At 52.8% G+C, this 21,061-nt stretch overlaps 1 protein-coding gene across 2 annotated transcripts in view; it reads right to left on the reverse strand.

Annotated features, from left to right (window-relative positions):
• RIMS3 (regulating synaptic membrane exocytosis 3) overlaps nucleotides 1-18,545 on the reverse strand; it is a 38,508-nt gene extending 19,963 nt beyond the window's left edge. For both annotated transcript variants that reach the window (XM_081143924.1, XM_081143923.1), the window contains exons 1-2: nucleotides 18,296-18,545; nucleotides 2,612-2,787 (exon numbers count right to left, since the gene is read on the reverse strand). The gene's annotated coding sequence lies outside the window, so the exon portion shown is untranslated. The remainder of the gene's footprint in view (nucleotides 1-2,611; nucleotides 2,788-18,295) is intronic.
• Between the last annotated feature and the right edge of the window lie 2,516 nt (nucleotides 18,546-21,061).

The following is a 21,061-nucleotide window of genomic DNA, read 5'->3' on the forward strand; positions in this document are numbered from 1 at the left end:
CAGGCATCTAGGGCTCTGTGTGGTATGTACAGAGGCGGGATCTGTGGCCATCAGCCCTATAACTTGGCCAAAAGTGCGATGCTCATCTGAGTATTGGCGAGAAGGCTGCTCCAGCCTGCCCTGCCCCCAGCCCTTCCTGGCTCTGTCCCAGCCCGCAGTGCTTTCCCCAGGGCAGCTCCCGTCACAGGGCTCAGGGGTACTTTGCTTGACTCTCTGCCCTCAGTTCTGTCACCCTGAGGAAACCCAACTTTTCGAAAGGACAAAGAAAGGGGTGGGAAAATAGAGGCGGGAAAGGGAATGCATCCCTCCAGCTAACGAGGAAGACAGACCCTAGACGGCTAACAATGGCCGCCTGGTCTCCTGGTCAGTGTGACTCCTGCGTGGCTGGGAATTAGGGCTGCCAGTGAGGATGAGTCAAAGCCGTGTCTTGCCTCCTTTGTGGCTGTCTGGGCTGTTCTCGCTCACCCTGTGATGTGCGCAGAGCCCCAGATTGTATTTCTCCATCCATCCCCCGTCAACCTTGCAGCTAATGGAAAGTCCCCTGGACTTGGGCCTATGATGATCTCTTCTCTTTACTTTCCAATTCTAGTGCCAGTTGGTGTGTGTTTTGGGGCATCTGCATGGTCTTTTGGTGGGTGGCGGGAGAGCACTTATCTGATACTCTGAATCTGCTACATAAGCCTAACTTGCTCTTGAAAGCATTTCTGTTAGGTGTGTGGTTATCTCCATGTTGCAGATGAGAAAACTGAGTCTCAGAGATGTCAAGGCCTAGCCCATCCTGCTCAGCTAAGAAGTGGCGAGGCTGCACTCAAACCCAGGTCTCCCGTTTCCACAAAGAGACAGACACACTCTAAAGCCCCTGCCCCTTCAATCCAGAACCCACCCAAAGATGTGGGCCCGTCCCTCCTGCTCAGGCTTTGTGCTGAGTCTCTGGGCTCTTTGAGAAAACTGCCCCAGAGCAGCTAGCCTATAGGCAGCTCAAGAACACCATTCCCAGGGAAAAAGAAGGCAAGAGGGTAAGGGACAAAATCCCTGACCCTGCCAACCCAGGGACTCATATTTCCTCATGAATAATGAATGGCACTGACAAGAGGATGGTTTGACATCCAGGACTCTGCACCATTCAGAGCTACTTTCTCATCTTTAACCACCCAGGGGGCCTGAGAGCTGATGAGTGCCTGGGAGGACGGGTCAGGCCCCCCATCCCCAAGGGGATAGGAGGGGCCAGACCCAAAACACTGGACCTAAGGTCATAGGGCCTGACCCCCAGTGCAGGAGTCCTGGGTAGGCAGCCTGGGAGAGTTAAGGATCAGGAGGTGGGACTGGAATGTACACAAATTCCTGGACTTTGGTTTCCTCATCTGTGTGTAAAACAAAGGCGTTGGACTAGGTGATCTCTAAGAGTCCTCTTGCCTGGGAGAGCAGGGTCTGTGAACACATGTGCAGGGGCAGGCTTAGGACTGGGGCTCTAGTTGCTTCTCTGGCAGCCAGTCTAGCTCAAGAAGGACATGGCAGAGAGACAGACAGAGCTGGCTACCTGGCCCCTATAAGGAGGGAAGTCCTACCCCTGAGCCATTAAACCACAGGGACAGGAAAGGGGCAGCGGGGGAGGGGGGGCAGCGGGGGAGGGGCCAACAGAACACAGAACCTCTCATTGTGGTGGTTTAAAAGATTGCTGCATGAATGACATCCTTTCCACAAAAACCACTTCAACAATTTCCTGCCTCTGAGCAGGACTCCCTTTCTCAGCCTAGTTTGGGGCACCCCAAGGAAGGGAACTCTCCCCCAAACTTGTTGGGTCACGGGGACCTCACTGTCAAGTTCTCCCTGCTGACCCTGCTCTATGGCTACAGAGCACCTACAACTACAGCTCAGGTTTGCCCTGGAGGCAGGAAGCTGCTGCCCTGGCTGCTGCCCTGGCTCCTGCTGAAGCCCCACACCGGCAGATACCTTCCAAATTCCCCAAGGAACAAGCCTTGTTTTCTTTCCGGCCCTTGATGTTTGGCCTCTACCCTGAGGTCTCAGTACCCTAAGGGCTCCCCAAACCCTCTTCTGAATCCTGACAATAGCAGGTCTCATGGCTCTGCCAAGCCACCCTGGGCCCCTCAGAGCCTCCAACCATGTGTCTAACCAGATAATGAGATTGTTTTTGAGAGTCAATGAGACCATCCAAGATGAACATAGTCATCCACCCTTCAACTGGAAAGAACAAGGAATCTGTCACAGGATGACAGGCTGTTAGGCTGAAAGGCATGGCAAATAACAGAGCTCTTACCACCGCTCCCCACCCTCCACCCACAGCAGACATCACTAATCCATCTCTTTCCCATCGAGGCACATTCAGCCTCAGAATCCCTCCTAACACTGCGCTACAGAACCAACTGATGAGAACCGGCTCAGGAGTTAAAACTGACTTGCCATCCCTATTCCAGCCTGAGCCTTTCATTTTGCAGAGTAGGAAATCGAGGCCCAGAATGGGACACACTCAGGGTCACATAGAAACTTGGTGACAAAATCAGAGTTCCAACCCAAGTCGCCTAACTCTCGGATTCCACATCGCCTGTCAGCTGCTTCCTCGTCACCTCTCACCTTGAAGAAAACCCAGACTCACCAAAGTGACGAATCCGAGCGTGGTGCTCCACATCACAGGGGGCCGTGCCCTCCCAACAGCACTCCCCTAGGGCATTGACACAAGGCTTCAGGCAACTTCTTTTGAGACACTGGTTTTTGACAAAGGAGGTGAAGGCAATCAGGGTAGCTCCCAGGAGGAGGTGATGTGATAAGACTCTGGAAGGAAAAAGGAGAGCTTAGAGGAGGGGCTAGAGAAGACATCTGTCCTCAAGGGCTTCCAGTAGCTTGTGGAGTAAAAAGACAGACTTTGGATGTAGCTGTATGACTTTGAGCAAATCATTTCAACTCTCTGATTCTGTTTCCTCTTTCATAAAATTGTCCAAACTCCTGGGTCCTCTCCCCCCCAACTCCACCCCTGAGCCTTTAGGAAACTTTAACGTCAAGCTGCTGGAGCTGAAGCTCCACACATAACTTTACGACACTTTTAACACACAGAGGACTCACCCAGGTCCAAATGCTAATCAGCTCTAGACCCTGTTCTTCCTTCCTCTGCCCTCCCCCTGACTAATGGGGTCTGTGTCCCTCCCCAGACACTCTGTCACACCTGGCAGTCAAGAGTGCTGATGGCAGAGGGGAGGTATGTGGAGAGGGGACTCCTGGTTTTACCCCCAGCCATGTGACCCTGAGCAAGTCACTTGGCTTCTCTGAACTTCTATCTCCTCTTCTTTAAAATGCATCTACTGGCCACCTGGACCCAGCTGGACTCTCCAGGATGGACTGGGGATCAGGTGAGGTAATAAGCAGCAGGAAAGCACAGTGATTAAAAAACCAACAGCCGGGCTTTGGAGGCCGACAGACTTAGTTCGAAACCTAGATCTGCCATTTATAAGCTGTACGACAGGGAAATTTCCTTAACAAACCCCCTGAGTCTACCGTTCCTCATTTCTAAAACGAGAATAATAATGACAGCCTAAGGATTCTTCTAAAGATTGGGACATGCTAAATGCTCACTTGGGCAACTGCATTATTACTACTCACAGTGGTGCCTTTGTAAATGGTAAAGAACTGTACAGGTGTGAGTGCTCGTTGGTCTGGTTTACATGCCAGGTGCAACCACTTCATGAGGAGGCTGAGACCAACAGGGTCACCTCCCACTCCAGGTCTGGTGCTTCTGCCCAGAGCCCAGGCTGAGTGTGGGCTCTGGGTCCCTGCGCCTCTCGGTTGGGGTGGGAGCTGCCATGTGAGGCTGTGCTCTTCTTTGCCAGGATCTCAGCTTTTGGCCCCTTGCTAGATGCTAGGCCTGACATTTTGAGCCCCCTGCCCTAACCCCGATCCAGCACCATGGCTGCCCACCACACCACCCATGCCACTCTGTGCCCATGTCAGAGGCCAGGGCCTGCATCCACAGAAGGGGAGAGGAGTTCCCTTGTTTTTAGAATTTCCTGTCCCCCTCAGGGACATACGAGTGGGTGTCAGGGCTGATACAAGGTGGGAGAGGGAGACTGGGCTGAAGGAGCACACCCAGCCTGAGTGGGGAGCATGTGCTAGCTCCTCTCCTGATTGTGCAACCTTTATCTCCCCCAAACCAGGCTGGCACACACACAGCCACACAGAGGTAGAGAGACAGGGCACAGAATTTCAAGTGTGTGATCACACGCTATACAGGCCCACTCAAATGATACACACTTAAAGGCAGAATCACATGCATGCACAGATACGCACACACACATTTAAGATACTCAGCCACACAAAGGCACACAGAAGCAGCCGTGCCGACAGCCACTGGCCTTCACACGCCCACACACACCCTTCCCTGGCTCTGTCCAGCCCAAAGAGGCAGGAAGAGCCCCATCCCTTCAGTGGGCAGGGACCCGAGAAGTATCATACCTGGATCTACGGGTTCTCTTGGCCCAGGCACACACACCAGCTCTGAGCAGGCGCTTGAGCACACACACACGCATACAAGCTCCGGCTCCCAATCTCACCCGCCTGGCCCCCATCCCAGCAGGCCGGACAAAGCAACTCATCGGTGAGGTTTGTGGTGAGGAGATGAGAAGGCTGGCAGGGAGCAGCTGCTGTCACCATGGCTACCGGGCTGACCCACTTCTTCTCCACCCAGCCTGGCCCACCCAGCCCAGGCAAGGGCGGACAGGCGGCTTTGGGCATGGGGTCCTCTCCCATCACACTGTAAAGGGGCAGCTCTCTGAGGGTGCGGTAAGGGAGACGTTGAGCATCAGACAGGCTGGGCCCTGCGTGGGAAGGCAATATCCAGACATCCCTTGAGGAGGGCAGGGTGCTAAGGAGTTGCTCCTGCAAAACCTAACCCCTGATCTCCCCCAGCGTTGGGGTCTCTGGCCTCAGGAACCCACGTGGGTCCTGTGCTTGCCCTGGACACATTTGCAGACACAGTCCTCATGGCAGGGCAGGGGGTGGGGTGGCCAGGTCCAAACCTGTGTCCCCCAGACTCCAAAGACTCAGGACATACATGATGAGGCAGACCCAGAGCTGGGTGAGCCCTGTGTCCTGTCGGGAACAAGGTTCCTGAGGGCGGGGCTTGCCTGCCCCCTCAGACCAGGGGCTCCTGGGCATGGCCTTGCCTTTATTCTTTGGATGGGGCTGCCATGTGTCTTCTCTCAACCAGGGGGCTCCTGAGGACATGGCCATGTGTCTCCCCTTAGAACCGGGGACACAGAGGAACAACACAGCCCTCAGACAGCTCAGTCTTGTGAGGAGACAGCTCACAAAGCAGAATGAATCACTCCTGCATGACAGCCTCCCCTAGATCCCCACTGCCTTCGGGAGAAAGTAAAAACCCCTCGCCAAGGCCCACGAGCCAAGTGACCGGCTCGCCCCGTGCTCTTGCCCCTCCTCTGTATCCCAGTCACACTGGCCTTCTTTTCATTCCTCAGAAGGGCCACACTGTCAGCTGTCTGCCTGCAGTGCTCTTCTCCAGCCCACCTGCACCCTCATGTTCTGAGCCCCTCGGTGTCTGCTGCACCACCTGTGCATGGCTGATCCCGATGCACTGCTCAGTCCCAGTTTGAATGTCATCTCCTAGGAGTGTCTTCCCAGATGAGGTGAGTCCTATGTCATGCTCCCCCAGGCTCTTTATTGTCCTTGCCTGTTATGGGTTGAACTGTGTCCCCACACAAAAGATATGTTGAGGTCCTAACCCTGGTATCTCAGAATATGACCTCCAAATAGGGTCATTGCAGGTCTGATTAGTTAAGCTGAGGTCATTCTAGAGTAGAGTGGGTCCTTAATCTCATATGACTGGTGTCCTCATAAAAAGCTGGCCGTGTGAAGACAGAGACACAGAGGGAGAATGCCATGTGGCAAAGGAGGCAGGGAAGAGTGATGCAACAACAAGCCACGGGACACCGAAGGTTCCAGCTACCGCCCAATCCAGGAGAGACTCATGAAACAGAGTCTCCCTCAGAGCTCTCAGAAGAACCGACCTGCCAACACATTGATTCTGGACTCTAGACTCCAGGATTATGAGAAAATAATTTTATCTTGTTTAAGCCATCTAGTATGTCGTACTTTGTCCCAGCTGCCCTAGGAAACTAACACACTACCTTTCCTAACTTGTTCAGTGCCTGCCTCCCCCACCCCATCCCCTGGCTGTGAGCTGCTTGGAAATAGGAACCACGCTGTCTTCTCCACCCTGAATCCCTAGTGCCTGGCACAGATCTGGCACATAGTAGGGCTCTGTAAATATTTGATGAATGAATGAATGGTGATCTAAAATAAATATGAAAATAACAGTATTTATAGCTAGATAGTAGAATTGTGAGTCATTTTTATTTTCTTCATATTAGTTATCGTAAAGAAAAAACTAAATACATATATTTTTTTGCAAAATGTACATTAAAATAAGACATTTTTACCACTGTGTATTTTGTGGAGAGGAAAAAGTTCTGCTATGTGCTTGATAACTGCTTTTTTATTGATTAATTGATTCCTCCTAGTGTCGCTAGAGTACTTTCTGGAGTCAGATTTACAGAGTTTGAGCTCTGGAGACTTGTGGGACATAGGCTTCAGGCGGAAAAGGTCCAGGCAGAGTATGCATGCTTCTCGTCATTTCTACTACCCACTGCCTCTCAAAGCTCGTGGGATCCGGCCTGAAATGGCACCTGTCACCTGATAGGGGCTGCTAGACTTGGCACTTGAGAACGCCACCAGCCCTGGCCAAAGACCTTTCCCCAACAAAAGCAAGCTCCTTCCCTCAATGAATGCACCACCGGGTGCTTCTCAAACTTAAATGTGCACACAATCGCCTGGGCATGTTGTTGAAATGCAGATTCTAATTCCATGGGTGCCAGGTGGAATGTGGGATTCTGCATTTCTTACAAGCTCTCATGCTGCTGGTCCAAGGACCACCCAAGGCGCTTAGAGACAAAGGTAAAATCTCTGGTTGTTCTGCAGAAGGAGTAAACTCTTCAGGATGGGGAGACCAGAAAAGGCAACATGGGGCAAAGCACTGCAGAGCACCTCAAAAGATAGGGGGTGTCTGGAGAGTTAGAGGTGGCAGCAAAGAGGTGGGATCGACCTGGGAAGGTCCAGAGATAAAACTTTATGTCCAGAGACTGGTGCAGTTGAAGCAGGAGGAAAATAACAGCAGTGAAGAGAGGGCTGGAAAGGTAGGCTGAGAACAGCCAATGAAGGGCTCCAAATGATAGTTAAGAGGCTTGGCTTTAATCCTGAAGGGAGTGAAATCTGACATGACTTAGATGCAATGTTTTATAGAAATCAATCTGACACTGAGTGCAGAACCAGGAGGAAGCCTGACAGCAGAAAGAGCAGTCAGGAGGCAGGAAAGAAGGGCTGCACTGCTCCACCTAGTGCAAGTGTAGAGGAAAAGGTGACCAGGAGTCATGGGAGGGCTTGGAGGGCTGCCTAGAGTTAGTGATGGGACAAGGTTGGGGAGAGGAAAATAACCAGAATCCAAAGTGATTTACAGGAAGGGTGGGGGCTGAGAGGTGCCATCAGCAGAGCCTGAGGTCCTAGAGGAAAAAGTTGGCTTAAACGGAAGATGAATCCCCATTTTAGATATAAGTCTGAGATAATACTGCAACTCCCACATGGAGGTGTTGGGCAGGTAAGCAGATTCACTGGAGCTCAGAAGAGCAGAGTGAGTGGGCAGGATTTGGGTATGTTCCCCAGAGGGAAAAGTGGGGTACAGAAAGGGAGCAGAAAGCCCAGAAAAGAGTATAGAGTGAGGAAACGGCCAGAGGCAATACCCAGAGTTAGGGGTAGGAGGAAAATGGAATCCAACTGAAGGGTGGAGCATCAGTGGTTAAAAGAGGGAGGACTCAGAAGATGCCATGAGAGCACAGATGGCAACCTGGAGACCCCACCACACCCTGACACCGAAACCAAGGCCTGCCCGGCCGCGGATGCAGGAGGAAGGCTGGGGAGCAGCCTTACTCTCTCCTAGAGGGCAGGGGAGGTCCAGGCCTGCAAATGAGCACAGCTTGGATGGACGGGTAGAGAAGGGAGCTAGATCCCCTGGGGGGGTCTAGGCCGCAGCAGGATCCTAAGGGTCCTGGGACTTATTGTAGGTCTGCTCAAGCACAGGAAGGACAATCCCTCCACCCAAACACACACACACACACACACACACACACACACACACACGCACACACACGCATGCACGCAAGACAGTTGCACACCCACATGGCTACAGAAACCCCCTCGCCCGGGGCGGGGGCCGAGCAGGGAAGCTAGGGGAAGAGGCCTTTGGAACAAAGCCTTATTGCTGGGGAGCACGTACTTTATCATCCCACTGGGGCTCTTTTGAGAGTGAGCAGGGACACTACTAACACTCACACAAGGACCCCAGGTGTAAACTAGGACTGTCCCAGGCACATCCATCTGTGTGGTCCCCCCAGCCCTGGGGGATGCTGGACCTCAACCAAACACCCTGTTCCTCCTAGATGAGGTGGCAGAACTGACAGACAGGTGGTGGGGACAGGCTAGTTCACTCTTGGAGGCAGGGGTCCGGCGGAGGGCGCTGGTGGGGGGTGGCTCTCTCTGCCTCCCAGCCCCGTCCCAGCCTGAGCTCCAGGTCCCCGTGGGGGGGGGCAGCACCAAGGACAGCGCCGGCCGGCCAGCTCCCGCCCACCAGCTTTTTTTTTTGGCCTGGGCGCCGCTCGGCCTGATCAATATTTCACGGGGGGTAGGCGCTCAGGTTACCGGCCGCGCCGAGCGGGAAGGCGCCGCCCGCCCCTGCCACCAGCTCCGGGGACCCTCCCGGGAACTCTGCACACCCGCAGCCCCGGCCCAGGCAGACCCCGCCCGCCCGCCGCGCGCTCCGCATTTTCCAAAGCCCTCTCTGCCCCTCCCACTCGGGACCTTTCCAGGGCACAAAGACCGGCGCACACCTTCAGGCGGCCACTCAGACCCCGGTACAAAGACGACGACATACGCAAAACAACAGGCCACACCACAGCCAGCAAGCAACCAACCTACACACACACATGCACGCACACAGAACGTGTGCCTCAGGGGCACACTACATAGAGATGCATTTGCCACAGACCCACGTGCACATCACGCACAGAGACATGAGACGCCCTGCCACACACCCAAAAACTCCCGCACACAGAACCTCAGACATGGGACCCAAAGATACCTTTACCACAGACACACACATCACACAGCCCACGCCACACAGGTGTGCGCACAGACACACACAATATGCTCTCAGAGAGACCCCCAGGCATGTCATCCAGAGCTACATTCACCGCAGACACACACACATATACAGAACAAACATAAACTCTCTCTCACACACACATATGATATATCTTCACAGAGACCCTCAGACATTCACCTCGGATATGCAAGCACACGCTCCATACTACAAGGCCCCCCACCCTCCTGCCCAGGCCTGCCCTCCCGCTGTGAACATGGGCCTGGGGTGGGGCCAGGCAGCTCCTGGGCCCTTCCAATAAATCCTGCGTCCTCTGAGGCCTCCTGGGGTTGATGCCCTATCCCCAGGAGCAGGCAGTCAGCAGCACAAAAAAGTAGGGAACGGTGGGGCACATAAAAGGGTACCTTTGAGACTTGAAATCCTCCTGTCTTCTCTGTCCCTAGGCCCCAAGTTCTGGGGCATGAGGCTCTGGGGACAGCCTTAGTGCTCCCTGGGACTCCAGCCTCTGGGAGGCCCTGAGAGCTGTGTTGTGCATGGAGACCAGCAGAACTGTGAAGCCTGCAGCTCCTGTTCCCCCAGGAGTGCCCAAGGCCTGACTCAGAGACAAGGGGGCATCCTACCCCCACCCAGACAACCCCACTCCAAAAGCCCCCCAAGCAGGCAGAGGGAGCAGTGGCACCAATTCTCCTGTCTGCAGGCACAGTCATCGTAGGATTCTCTGAAAAAAGCCAAGCCAGAGCACAAGGTGAGGAGAGAGATGCAGGCCGGCACAGCAGGGAGAGGCCTTTACATTCCCCAGGTCGGTGGGAGGGACCTTCAAGATTATCTCAGCCAATGGCCCACATCTCTGCCACCTCCACACCATGTCCCCATTTCACATTAGCTACTACATAACACTCCGTGCCCCCCTCAATTGTATCTGTCGAATCTACATACTCCTGAGGTCCTCATTATTATTTTCTTCAAATTTAAACTTAAAAACATTTACTTTAATTAGAAACTTTGTGTTACTACTATAAACAGAAAGCCAGTATCACTTTCAATAACTTGAAAATGACAGCGAAATAAATACAGTATTAACAAAGCTATATTATTAAATTTTAGCTACATGGAGCTGCCAGTCAAGATCTCTTTGTTAAAAGGGGGAGGGCAGCAAGCACTGGAAAGTTGGTAAAGACACACTAGCACTACATGATGCCTTCTCGTGGGGACAACCCTGGACTTGAGAAAGTTGAAAGGGAACCAACTTTCTCACTATGTGAGCCAATGTTATGTAATGGCAGGTCCACGAGCCACTGAAAGTCATCTCAGGTCTCACCAAAGGTCCCACCCCCCACATTGGGAAGCTCTAGTCTTGTCCACCTCCTGTAGCAGTTTGGGCACAGTGGCAAGCTGGCACCCTGTTATCACAGTCCATTCTGGTAATGACAATTCTTAGAAATCTCTCCGTTCTTTCCTATTTCCAAGTTGTCCTTACACCCACTGTATAATACCAGACTCACAGCAGGAATTATCATCCCCATTTTTTAAGGAGAAAACAGAGGCTCTGGAAGGTTATGAGGCTTGTCCAGAGTCACCCAGCTACACAGGTAGGTCCATGAGTAGGAGAACCTCAACTTCCACCCAACTGCCTTTTCTGCTCTACCTGCATCCATCGGTCCCACATTCAGGAGCCCTTGTTCTGAGCTGACCTATGCTGAGCATAGAAGGAGGGTGATATCCTGATGCCTGCCTGGTATCTGAGGCTCTCACAATCCCAAAAGGCAAACAGGCAAGTGAGTAAGCAGCTGAGGTTAAGGGATATTAAGAGCTTTTACTCTGGAATCACACTGCTATGTGTCCCTAGCCTGCAAATGTCACCTCTCTGAACCTCAGGTCCCTTGTCTATAAAATGGGTATAATAATAGTACCTATCTTATAGGACATGAGGATTAAATGAAATGATGCATGTGCATAATGTCTGGCTCGGGTGCTCAAAAGTATTTATTACTAGGGAAGTACAAAGAATAGAATTAATACAGGGAAAGAGCCCAGCTGGCGTGGCTCAGTGGTTGAGCATCAACCTAGGATCCAGGAGATCCCGGTTTGATGCCCGGGTTGCGGGCTCAATCCCCAGTAGGGGGCGTGCAAGAGGCAGCCGATCAAGGACTCTTTCATCATTGATGTTTCTCTCTCTCCTTTCCTCTCTCTGAAATCAATAAAGACATATTTTTTTAAAAATACAGGGAAAGAATAACTGATTGGGGAGAGCAGGGTAGGCATGGCATGGCTCTTCACTGAGGAAAGAAAATTATCTAAGTCTTAGAGGATAAGTATGACTTTGGTAGGGAGAACCATCCTGACTGCTCATGCCCTCCTCCTCCTCCCTCTGTCCACTCCAAAATTCAAGGTCTCACCTCCCTGTCCCTCTGCTCAGGCCTCTAAATGACATTTGACACTTTTTCAGAGTCTGCCCTGGGCACTGCTGCCCCAGGTAAAGATGCTCCTTTAAGTCATAGTGCCCAGTCTGTTTCCCCCAGGTGCTGTCCAGATGGAAGGCTGGGGGCCAGGCCCACCCTGGCACCAAGGATTCTGGCAGATGTCTTTTAAAGTACTTGCCCTGATAACAAAGATCCCAGCTTTCTCTGAGGAGGTTAAGAGCCATGTTTGCATGTCTGACTTTGTGATCTTTCCCAGCAGCCTACAGTTGATTGGACCAGGGTGGGCACCTGACCCACTCAGAGCCAATCACATCTTCTTCTGGAAGTTTGGACTTGGATCTGTCAAGCCCTGGGGTCTATCTCTGAATAGAGATAGAGGAGCACTATACAGGAACTATAGGTGGCTCAGTGTCTGGAAAAGCAGAGAGAACCTAGTCTGTGGAGACAGAAAGGTAAAGGCAACCAGTAGGGCTGCTTCCATTTTTCCTGGCCTACGGGTCCTACTTCCCAGAGGCTAACACTTTTTCTGCCCCCTCAGTTCCCAGGAATCCCTTGTGTCCTCATAATAAGCCCTTCTGTATGACTAAAGCTGGCTTGAGTGAGATTCCGTACACAAGCAAAGACCTAATTAAGACAGGAGAGAAGCTGAGAGCTGGAGACTCAAAGATGACCAATCCCGGAAAAAAAAAAAAATCACTGTGCCTGCACCGGAGGAGCTCAGTTTAACAGGATACAAAGAAGAAGAGAGGTAGACTTGGTACAGATATGGCCGAGGGAGGTGGGCTAAGTCTGCCTGGGGAGGGCCGAGAGGGTTCCTCAGAGGCTTCATAGCAAAAGTGGCAGCTGAGCTGGTTTTGAAGAATAAAGGACTTTCTCCAGGGAGACAAGACAGGGACAGGGAGGCATTATAGGCAGAGGGAACAGCAAGTGCCGAGGCACAGAGGCACAGAGCAGCCTGCTGTGTTTAGAGGAACTGCCAGGAGTTCAAAGTGTGGTGCGGGAGCAGGGGAGACAAGTCTGGAGTCTCGTAGATCACAAAGGGCTTTGAACACCATGCTAAGAAGCTACCGGAATGGGGAGCGACCGGAAGTATTTTAAGTAGCAGGGGGTGACAGGGTCAGTTTTAGAAATATGGCTCTGGGGCTGTAATGAGAAAGGACTGGAGAAGACAGGCCAGGAGGGAGGCAGGGAGGTCAGTAGGGATGCTAAGCAATGACTCGTCTATTCCTTCATTCTCTGAACAACTCACTGCGTACCTACTATGTGCTGAGGCTAAGCAAATCGGGATTCCTGACCCCAAGGAGTTCATGGCCTAGCAAGAAAGAGAGACAAGGAAAAAGCAGTTCAAATGTAATGAGAGTCATGAAGAAATACAAGGTCCTACGGTGGGGGGGGGGGGCGGGGGTGTTTAGTTTCCAGTTTTCAGGCTTTGCTGTGGAATGATGTTCGAGCTGGTATCTATCTGCAGGATTAGTAGGAGTAAACAGGGCACCAGGAGGAGGAGTGCCTTTCAGGGTGAGGGAACACGTGTGAAGTCCTGCAGCTGAGGGTGAGGGAGAGTGGTGCAAGATGATACGAAACGATAGGCAAGGACCAGCTCACTCGGGGCCTTGTAGATGACGTCAGAGTTTGGCTTTTACTCCAAGAAGTCTTGGAAGGGTCTTAAGCAGGGAAATGATATAAACATTTATGTTTAGAAGATCACAGAGTGGAAAATGAAATGAAGTGAGGCAAGAACAGACACCAGGAAACCAGTTTAGGAGGCTGTCGCAGTGGTCCAGGTAAGGACTAATGGTGGTCTGGAATGGGGTGGTGGGCAGGGAGCGGGGTGACAGATTCATGAGATATTCAGAACTAAAAGGACTTGCTGAGGATTGGCTGTGGTATGTGGGGGTGAGGTGTCCAGGAGAACTTCCAGCTTTCCAGCTTGAGCAAGTGGGTGGATGGTGGTGGCAGAGAAGAGCTGGGGACATTGGAGGCAGAGCAGGTGCCTGCAGGCAGAGCTGGGGACGTACGTTTGGACCTGAGGTTGATTGTGAGACATCTAAATGTGGCCCAGGAAGCAATTTTACCTGCAGGCCTTGAGCACAAAAGAGATAAAGTCAAGAGAGTAAATGAGATTACCTGGTGGTGGAGTGCAGTGTGCAAGTAAAAGGGCCTAGGCAGCTCTGAGAAATCATGGTAGCAGCAGGGTCTGGGGGCAGGGTGACCAGGAGTGCTGGGCTTGGAAAATCAGAACCACCATGAAATCCAAAGGGTACTTTGCTCAGCCCTGGGAGGCATCTGGCTTTGACCCCACCTTTCCTGGCCAAGCATGATGCCTCCACACAGGCACTGCCCAGCCGAGGGAGGCCTCCCTTCCCCACCATACCTTCCTCCTTGGCAGATTCCAAGTTATCCTTCAGACCCAGCTCAGGGGGCCTCTCCTTCTAGATGAAGACTTCCTTGGGCATGCACTCTGTAGTCCAACAATCTGGGCTTGAATCCCAGCTCTGCCACTTGGTGGCTGTGTGACTTTGGCCAGGAAACTTAACCTCACTGTCCTCATCTACACAACGGAAATAATAATTGTACCTACCTCATAGGGCTGTTTGAAGATGAGCATGTAAAGTGCTTAGCGGAGAACCTAGCACACAGTAAGCACTAAATAAATGAAACTATTATTACCATCCCACCCACTTTGGGACAGTTAGTCATGTCCTCCACCTTATACCTCCTCCACAGGGGAACTATTTGCAGGTCTGTGTCCCTCCCTGCCTCTTCCTACCCAATTTGTGGGGTTAAATACTATTCCCCCAAGGCCCAGTGCTAAATCAAAATGCAGGACCCTTTGTTCAAAATTATTAAGAATTTCAAGGTGGTGACAGCAAATGTTAAAGCAAGTGTTGGATCCTTCTAAGTGGAAGGTCCTGTGCAACCACAGACTCATGAAACTAGCCCTGCCCTCGCCCCCAGCCAGCCTTGGCCTGGGCCAGGCCCAAGTAGGCGTCAGCCTCCATGCAAGAGAGTAAAAATGCCAGCTGACAACTGAGCTAGGGTTTTGTGATTTCCATCTGGAATTTCATTGTACCCTTCCCGTAGAGAGATAACATCAATCCCATTTTATAGTTGAGGACATTGAGGTTCAGAGAGGGGGTGTGCCTTCCAGCTGGAATGTGAACATAGGCCAGTTGGCTCCCAAGCCCTGCCTGGTGCCCTCTGGCTCCGCAGGGAGGTCAGGAGAACCTGGCCCCAAGGGATGAACTTCGTCAGCAAGGCCCAGAGAGAGGGAGCTAGAGAGACTGGGACTGGCCCCCTCCCTCCTGGGAGGAGCCACATAAACAAGCAGCTCCCTGGACACAAGGGCTGCTGCACTGGGAAGAGGGTAGGAGAGGGCAAAAGGTCACTCCTGAGAAGGTTCTGCCTGAGGGCCAGAGACCCCAGCCCCCACTCGCTGGAGATCAGATCCTGCCTCCTCTGCTTAAAACCATTTAGGGGCTGCCCCTGGCCTCAGGATAATTCCCAAGTCTTTAGCATCCTGCTAGACCAGGGAGTTCTGGCCTGGCTGCACTGATGCCTGCCCACTCTCCCCTCTCTCCACTGCTGTCCTCCCCCCACCACACCAGGCCTGTTCCCACCATCGCCAAGGCTGTAGCACACACTGTTACCTTTCTCCATCACTTCTTCTTTGCCTCCTCAAGCCCTTGTCACCCTAGGTTCCCTGAATTCCTCCTTTCAACACACATCACCTGCTCTGAGCTGTTTCCTGGCTAGAATGTAGGCTCCCGGAGGCAGGGGCTGCCTGGCTCAGAGCGCTTGGTACGTCAGGTGTCTGAATGCAACCCCCTGCAACAAAGGCAGAGGGGCCCTGCACTCTCTCCCCTTCTCTCTACTCCTCCCCAATGGGCCTTTTCTCATCCAGGCATCCTGAGCCCAAGGCGTAAAGAGCCCAAACTTGCAAAGGGAAGAGAATCATCCTACAGTATGCAGCCCCACCTGCCAGCCCTGGGCTGGGTGCTGTACATCCAGTTAGTACATTTAATCCCTCAAGAACCTTCCAGATGGGGGTGGGGCAGTCTGGGTGTAAATTATTCCTATTTTCCAGAGGTGTCTGAGACCACCTGCCTGGAACAGTAACAGAGCCTGGAAGTGGAGGACACAGCATTTGAACCCAGGACAGTCTGTCTGCCGCCCAAATACCTGATGTCCTCTCTGCCCCTGTGACTCACTGTTTCCAGCCAACTCATCTCCAACCAGAGAGCAATTGTTTCCCACCCCTGCCCTCGGTTAACACACAGCCCAGGCAGCATAGCTCCTCTGTTGGGTCAGTAAAACACTAGTGTAGAGGCCAGCATAGAAGCCACTCCTCTCCTGGGTGAACAAAATGCTATTGTGGGAGAAATACCCCTAAGTCAGCCAAACACTAATGGGGGAAGACACCCCCATGGTCAGCAAAGTGGAGGTACAGTAGGGACATCCTGCACCCACGGTCAGCAAAAGGCCAGTGTAAGAGACACTTCCCTATACCCTCCTCTTCCTGGGCCCACGACATAGGCTGGGGTGCACAGATAGAGTATTCCAAGGTAGTGCTCCTGGGGTGGGGGAGGCAATATAGCTGGGGCTGCTACTGTTGCCTGGGGGAGAAGGCTGTGGCTGGGGAGTGGGGCAGACTGGGGTGAGAGTTCTCACATGGCACTAATGAAATCAACCACCAGCCGGCCCCCCCACTCCCCGGGGACCCTCCAGGCTCCAGCTGATGCAATGCCCAGGCCCGATAATTGTTTTCTTCTCTCCTTAAAGGGCTAGCTGCTGTTGCAGCTGCAGACATCACCCTGACCCCTGACAGACCCCACAGAGCTTAGCACCTGGTTAGGGATAGGGGGAGCTCAGAAAGGAGCAACTCGGCCCTGGGTCCTGCACAGTAAAATCCAATTAATGCCCAGAGGCCAGAAGTGTCTGTGAGCCAGAAGGGAGGGAAAGATAATAAGGCAGAGACAGTGCTTGGCCCAGGGGAACACATGCCCCGAGGCAGGGACCTTGGTCCCTGCTGGGTTCTCAGCACCTGACTCCAGCCTGCCTGTCCTGTCAAGTCCTTGGCACAAGAGTTGCTCCTGAGTTCAGCAGTTATCTTACTGAGCTTCCCTTGAGTTCCAGGCATTGTGCTAAGCAGCTTAACCCACCATTTTATTTACTCCTCCCAGCAGACCTAGAAGGTGGGTCTGTTTTACTGAAGGAGGCTCAGAGAAAGGAAGTGATTTCCTGAACACACAGCCAGAACGTGGCACAGCCTGGGTTTGAAGCCAAGTTTGCCCAACTCTGGGCTTCATACCCTGCAGAGAGTCAGGTAGGTTTCAAACCCCAGGGCTGGAGATCCCTAACCCAGGTAGCCTGGCACAGAGGGCAGGGAAGGAGGTCTGGGGGTCCTAAACAGGCTCTGAAGGGCATGGTATTTGGTTTAAACATAGGTTTCACAGACCCCTTCCTCAACAACCCCCCCCCCCCCAAGAGAATGCCCCATTAGGTTGCTCACACACCCCCAGGGACAGTTGGCAGCTGCCTGATTACAGAGTAATTGGTGGCTGCCAGCAACTGTGGGGCTGGCTAGTTAACCCCTTGGTGACCAGGCCTAACCCAGAAAGGCCTCTCTCCATCACCTCAGGCCCCCAAACCAAGGACCCTAGACTTAAGAAGTCATCATGGGCAGAGGAAAGGACCTTCCTCTCCACATCCAGACAACACCCCTGGAGCAGGGATTGGGCACTGACATTCACCAAGGCTCCCCAGCCCCATAGGACCACATCCAAATATCCCCCAGGTAGCAGTGCCAGCCACCACCCCTTGTTCTCTGGCCTTGGGTATGGCATTGCCCACCCCATCCAGTACCACAGGAGCTATGGGCCCTTCCTGGGTTTCCAGGCCCACGATACTATGAAGAAACCCACTCCTCAGGATTGGGTTGTCCAGAGAAGGTGATGTGGGCATGAGTCGAGGTAGCCTGGAGCCATCAGGTGAAGATACCTTCCCCGGAATGAGAGAGTGCCCAGGTTGCTCTCCATGGGTCTTGCCAAGCTTCCCCGAACCCTGGATTCCCCACTGTGGTTGACTAACTGCCTTGCCCATTTTCCCAGAAGCCCCCTCTTCCCACCCATGGCTGGAGTGAGCACCACCCTTTTTCTTTCACAGAGTGGGGGGTCCTCTAGGCACCACAATGGTGTCTCATTGGGAGGAAAGAGTGGCCGCTTCTCAACCAGGGCACAGGCAGGAAGGAGGAAGGCAGGCTGCCTTCCAGCTCCCTTTCCAGGAGGAATTTTAAGCACTTTCCAAAAATGCCATGCGAGGCAATGCTGTTGAAGACCAGGGCCACAGATGCTCTGAGCTTCAGCAAAAAACTCAAAGACTCTGGAGCCCCCTACCCCATTTTCCAGGCTTCCCCAAACACCTCATGTTTCTCTCCTATACCTCAGCCCCCACCCCAAAGCCATCGCACACGCTGTGCTCGTCCCCCTTCCCACCAACCTCCCAGCTCCCGCCCCCCACACCCTGCAAGCTCACATCCCTACGCGGTGCCTCCCGGCCGGGGCCCCCCTCCCCTCCCCGGGTGGTCCCTCAGACCTCCGCAGCCCTCGCCCCACGTCCACTCCCTGGCGAAAAAGGCCTCCCGACTTACCCGGGGTGGGGCCGGGTCCATGCAGGGAGGGGTCTCCGCTGGCCCGGGCGGCTCCGCGAGGCGGGGCAGGTGCTGCCCCGGGACCCCGCCCCGCGAACCCGGCGGTAGGCGCGGCCCGGTCCCTGGCGGGCGGCGGACTCCGAGGGTGTAGGGGCGCGGGGCGGGGAGGGGCGGCGAGAGCAGCTCACGGGGGCATCGCCCGCCACCGGGCCGGGCAGCTCCGCTCCGTCCGCCCGCGCCGCCGGCTCCGCAGCAGCCGAGGTTCGCCGCCGCCGCCGGGTGCAAAGCCCAAGCCCCGGCTGGCGGGAGGCGAAGAGGGAGGCGGGGCCTGGTGGGGGCGGGGCTCGCGGCGGGCGGGGCCACGGGGCGGGGCCAATGGGGCTGGGTCTTCCGTGGGGGCGGGGCCTAGTGACACCCCAGGAGTCTGGGTTGGCCGGGCTGGAGGCGACCTACGCTAATAAGGCCTCTAAGGGGGCGGGGTCTAGAAGACGCCTCAAGCCTCCCCGCACCCCTAGGTCGCTCCCGCCTCGCACCCTACCCTCCTCGCCACCCCAATCTCTATTTGTTCTTTCTCATCGTTTTTCTTTGGGGCATCTCAATGGCACCGAAGTACCCTTGTCCCACCCTGGACCACATTCAGGAACGACAGATGATGAAAGAAGGGAGAAATGAGTTACAAGCATCAAATCCAACTTACAGATGGAAAAACTGAAGCCCAGAGAGGAGAAGACTTACCAAGCGCCTGCTATGAGGAAAAGGACTTTCTCGTGTCCCTTTCAGAGGCTGTAGTTTCCTGCCCTGAGACCCAAGTTAACTTCCCTCCCCTGCCCTAAGTTCTCCTAGAGCAGTGTTTTCCAACTTGAGGTGATTTTGCCCCCACCTCCATTTCTGGGAACATTTGGCCATGTCTAGAGACATCTTTTGTTTTCACAACTAGGGGTTGCTACTGGCATCTGGTGAGCAGAGACGAGGCATGCTGCTAATCACCCTGCGATGCACGACAGCCCCATGCCGAACAATTATCAAGCCAAAATGTCAATAGTGCCAAGGCTGAGAAGCCCTCGCTCTAGGACCTGGTATCCACCTAAACGAACTTCCAAATGGGTTCCTTGGCAGCCGGGGACTTGGGGAGGATGCTGTATCAAGTGTCCCCTAGGATCATGCCTGCCCTCATCTTGCCGTGTTTACCCTTGCTTAGCCGGTCAATTCCACTTCTGGGCTCCAGTGTTCTTGAATCCACTCATTTACAGAGGGGACACTATTATTGGTATTTGCCTTCCTAATTGTTTCCTGGAGGCAGGCGAAACAAGTAGCGTGCCCTGCTGAGGGAATGGATTAAAATGTAAATGGGGAATGGAAAGGTGTGGGGGAAATGATTGGGATTCAATGACCCTCTTGACATAGCTTGCTGTATCTTCTACGCACCTCTCACCCTACCTTATCCCTTCTCACCTGGTCTATGAGAAGGGTAAACTCACACCCAACAATGTGGAGAGCCCAAAACTCTGCCCCACAGATGGTCAGCCGTGGTGCTGGGACTCACGATTGTATTCACTTATTAACTAAACTTTTGTTATCATCTAATCTAGATCAGGCCTAAAATTAAGGCCTGGGTTGTAGAACAATTGCTCTGGAGCAGCAAGGGGGACTAGATTGGGGGAACAAAATGGGGGCCAGGGAAGTAGCTGGGACAATGGTGGAGGTGAAGGATTCGGAGAGAAGAACCTGTGAAGATGTGGGAGAGAAGGGAGGAACCAAGATTTCTCTGTGCTCCTCCCAGGTATCCCATCTCAGAGACATGTAAACCAGGGGCTCCCCTTGGAATCATGGTCCCTTTGCACATCTAATGAAAACTTGGACTTTCCCTCTGGAGAAATGTGCAGACGTTCACTTTCATTATAATTTTAGGGTATTGGCTTTCAGAAGGGTTGGGGGTGGGTAGTGGTAGAGGTTGATTCTTTTTTTTTTATTTTTTTTATTTTAAATATATCTTTATTGATTTCAGAGAGAGGAAAGGAGAGGGAGAGAGAGAGACAGAAACATCAATGATGAGAGAGTCATTGATTGAGCCCACAACCCGGGCATGTGCCCTGACTGGGAATCGAACCCTGATTGCCTGGATCCTAGGTCGATGCTCAACCGCTGAGCCACGCCCAGCCGGGCGAGGTTGATTCTTAAGAGCACATAGAAAAATAAACATGCAGGAACAAAAAAAATCTAGGAAAAAAAAGTAATGGACAAGGATTTATCTTACCTGATATTAAAATATATTACAAAGTCAATATATTTAAAGCAGTTTGATATTGAAACAGACCTCGAGGAAACAGTGGGACAGAGTGGAGTACAGAAATGGCCAACCGCACAAGGTAGTTCTGTGTATGATAAACATAGTACTTCAAGTAAATGGGGAAAAATTATAGGCCCTTCAACAAATGGGTGAAATAACTCGCAAGTCATTTGAGGAAATACAAGAAAGCTCTGCCCTTTTCCTACACAGAAATAAATTCCAGGTGGAGCACATATTTAAATAACACCATTATGTACCAGAAGAAAACCTACTCAGTGTTTTAATAATCTTGGAAATGAAAGCTTTCTAAGCATGAGGAAATGTAGAAGCCAAAGGGAAAACATCAATAAATCTTACTGTAAAAACTTCTATAGAGAAGAAGTGATCATATTCAAGTTTGAAAGACAAATGATAAACCCGAGGGGATAAATCCCAGTTGCCTTCTACTTTTGCCCCCTCAGGCTTCCCAGTCCCTCCCC

This window comes from Miniopterus schreibersii (assembly GCF_964146895.1).
Source record: "Miniopterus schreibersii genome assembly, chromosome: 8".
Classification (NCBI taxonomy): Eukaryota; Metazoa; Chordata; class Mammalia; order Chiroptera; family Miniopteridae; genus Miniopterus; species Miniopterus schreibersii.